At 36.3% G+C, this 3,883-nt stretch overlaps 1 non-coding gene across 1 annotated transcript; it reads left to right on the top strand.

Annotated features, from left to right (window-relative positions):
* Window positions 1-548: 548 nt before the first annotated feature.
* On the top strand, window positions 549-656 carry LOC112731292 (small nucleolar RNA R71). The gene has a single exon (XR_003167077.1). It is a non-coding gene; the product is annotated as a small nucleolar RNA R71 (small nucleolar RNA).
* Window positions 657-3,883: the final 3,227 nt, after the last annotated feature.

Raw genomic sequence — 3,883 nt, forward strand, 5'->3', positions numbered from 1 at the left:
TGTCTATTGCTGAGAAGATGATGGAAAAGGTTTACTATTGCCAAACCTGTTTCTCCCACCATTATTATTATTGAAGCCTTGTTGAGGCTTCTGTTGATCCTTCCATGAGAGATTAGGATGATTCCTCCATGAAGGATTATAAGTGTTTCCATAGGATTCTCCCATGTAATTCACTTCTTCCATTCCATGATTCTCAGGGTCATAAGCTTCTCCTTCAGAGGAGGCTTCCTTAGTACTGTCGGATGCAGCTTGCATTCCAGTCAGACTCTGAGAAATCATATTGACTTACTGAGTCAATATTTTATTTTGAGCCAATATTGCATTTAGGGTATCAATCTCCGGAACTCCTTTCTTTTGAGTCATCCCATTATTCACAGAATTTCTTCAGAAGTGTACATGAACTGGTTATTTGCAACCATTTCAATGAGTTCCTCGGCTTCTTCAGGCGTCTTCTTCAGATGAAGAGATCCATCAGCAGAATGGTCCAATGACATCTTGGACAATTCAGACAGACCATCATAGAATATACATAAGATGCTCTATTCTGAAAGCATGTCAGAAGGACACCTTCTGATCAATTGCTTGTATCTTTTCCAAGCTTCATAGAGGGATTCACCTTCCTTCTGTCTGAAGGTTTGGATTTCCACTCTAAGCTTACTCATCTTTTGAGGTGAAAAAAATTTGGCCAAGAAAGCATTGACCAACTTTTCCCAAGAGTTCAGGCTTTATTTAGGTTGTGAGTCCAACCATGTCTTAGCTCTGTCTCTTACAGCAAAAGGGAAAAGCATAAGTCTGTAGACCTCAGGATTAACCCCAGTGGTCTTAACAGTGTCACAGATTTGCAAGAACTCAGCTAAGAACTGATGAGGATCTTCTAATGGAAGTCCATGAAACTTGCAATTATGCTGCATTAGAGAAACTAATTGAGGCTTAAGCTCAAAATTGTTTCCTCCAATTGCAGGAATTGAGATGCTTCTTCCATAGAAGTCAGAAGATGGTGCAACAAAGTCACCAAGCATCTTTCTTGCATCTCCACCATTGTTATTGGGTTCGGCCATGTCTTCTTCTTTTTCGAAAATTTCTGTAAGGTCCTCTCCAGAGTGTTGTGCTTTAGCTTCTCTTAGCTTCCTCTTTAGAGTCCTTTCAGGTTCAGGACAGCTTCAACAAGAATGTCCTTATCCTTGTTCCTGCTCATATGAAAAAGAAGAGAACAGAAAAGAAGAGGAATCCTCTATATCACAGTATAGAGATTCCTTTATGTGAGTAGAAGAATAGAAGAATGAGGTAGAGAGAGAATAATAAAAATTCGAACAAAGAGAGAGGGAGGGGGTTCAAATTTAAAAAAAAAGAAGTGTTAATAAATAAATAAAATAAATAGAAAGAGATGAGAGAGAGAAGAAATTTGAATTTTTAAATATAAGAAAATAAAACTATTTTTGTTTTTATTTTAATTAAAAGTTAGAATTTGAATTATTAAAAGAAATAAAATAAATTAGAATTTAAAACAATTAGTTAATAAAAAAGACTTCTGAAAAAGATGTTAGTTAATTTTTGAAAATTAGAGAGAGAGAAAAGTAGTTAGGTGGTTTGAAAAAGATAAGAAATAGTAAACTTTTAAAATCAAACAAAAAAAATCAAGTGGTTCATTGAAAAAGATTTGAAAATCAATTTTTAAAAGATAAGAAGTTAGAAAAGATTTTGAAATTAAATTTTGAAAAAGATATGATTGAAATTTATTTTGAGAAAGATTTCAAAAGAAATTAAAAAGATTTTATTTTTGAAATTAAAGTTGATGATTTGACTAACAACAAACTAAAAGATATGATTCTTAGAATTTAAAGATTGAACCTTTCTTAAAAGGCAAGTAACAACTTGAAATTTTTAACTCAAAACATTAAATGTTAGCTGATGAGCGGATAATTTATACGCTTTTTGGCATTATTTTTAGTATATTTTTAGTAGGATCTAGTTACTTTTAGGGATGTTTTTATTAGTTTTTATGTTAAATTCACATTTCTGGACTTTACTATGAGTTTGTGTGTTTTTTCTGTGATTTCAGGTATTTTCTGGCTGAAATTGAGGGACTTGAGCAAAAATCAGATTCAGAGGTTGAAGAAGGACTGCTGATGCTGTTGGATTCTGACCTCCCTGTACTCAAATTGGATTTTCTGGAACTATAGAACTTAAAATGGCGCGCTTCCAATTGTGTTGGAAAGTAGACATCCAGAGCTTTCCAGCAATATATAATAGTCCATACTTTGGCCGAGTTTAGACGACGCAAAAGGGCGTTGAACGCCAGTTCTACGCTGCAGTCTGGAGTTAAACGCCAGAAACACGTCACGAACCAGAGTTGAACGCCAAAAACACGTTACAACTTGGCGTTCAACTCCAGAAGAAGCCTCTACACGTGCAACATTAAAGCTCAGCCCAAGCACACACCAAGTGGGCCCCGGAAGTGGATTTATGCATCAATTACTTACTTCTGTAAACCCTAGTAGCTAGTTTAGTATAAATAGAACTTTTTACTATTGTATTAGACATCCTGGATTGTATTTTTAATCCTGTGATCACGTTTTAGGGGCTGGCCTCTCGGCCATGCCTGAACCTTTCACTTATGTATTTTCAACGGTAGAGTTTCTACACTCCATAGATTAAGGTGTGGAGCTCTGCTATTTCTCATGAATTAATGCAAAGTACTACTGTTTCTCTATTCAATTCAACTTATTCCGCTTCTAAGATATTCATTCGCACTTCAATATGAATGTGATGAACGTGACAATCATCATCATTCCCTTACGAACGCGTGCCTGACAACCACTTCCGTTCCACCTTAGATTGAATGAATATCTCTTGGATCTCTTAATCAGAATCTTCGTGGTATAAGCTAGATTGATGGCGGCATTCATGAGAGTCCGGAAAGTCTAAACCTTGTCTATGGTATTCCGAGTAGGATTCAAGGATTGAATGACTGTGACGAACTTCAAACTCGTGAGTGCTGGGCGTAGTGACAGACGCAAAAGGAGGGTGAATCCTATTCCAGTATGATCGAGAACCTTAGATGATTAGCCGTGCTGTGACAGAGCATTTGGACCTTTTTCACAAGAGGATGTGATGTAGCCATTGACAACGGTGATGGCCTTACATAAAGCTTGCCATGGAAAGGAGTAATACTGATTGGATGAAGACAGCAGGAAAGCAGCGGTTTAGAGGAACGAACGCATCTCTATACGCTTATCTGAAATTCTCACCAATGAATTACATTAGTATTTCTATCTTATTTTCTGTTTATTTATTATTAATATTCGAAAACTCCATAACTATTTGATATCCGCCTGACTGAGATTTACAAGGTGACCATAGTTTGCTTCATACCAACAATCTCCGTGGGATCGACCCTTACTCACGTAAGGTTTTATTATTTGGACGACCCAGTGTACTTACTGGTTAGTTGTGCGAAGTTGTGAAGTTATGTTTGGACCATGGTATTGTGCACCAGTTTTGGCGCCATTGCCAGGGAGAGAACGAGCAACAAATTTTACAACCTCGGAGTAACAATTTCGCATACTAAGTTTTTGGCGCCGTTGCCGGGGATTGTTCGAGTTTGGACAACTGACGGTTCATCTTGTTGCTCAGATTAGGTAATTTTCTTTTTGTTTTATTTTCAAAAAAATTTTTTCAAAAAAAAAAATCTTTCAAAAATTTCTCATCTGTTTTCGAAAATTATTTCAGAATTTTTAAGAATGAATTCTAGAGTTTCATGAAAAATGTTGGAGCCTGGCTGGCTGTAAAGCCATGTCTAATTCTTTTGGATAGGGGCTTCCAACCATCAGCATAGAGGCAAGTTAAATTGATAACTAATGAGCAGTATATCTGAGTTACATCC

Source organism: Arachis hypogaea, chromosome 12, assembly GCF_003086295.3.
Source record: "Arachis hypogaea cultivar Tifrunner chromosome 12, arahy.Tifrunner.gnm2.J5K5, whole genome shotgun sequence".
Lineage (NCBI taxonomy): Eukaryota > Viridiplantae > Streptophyta > Magnoliopsida > Fabales > Fabaceae > Arachis > Arachis hypogaea.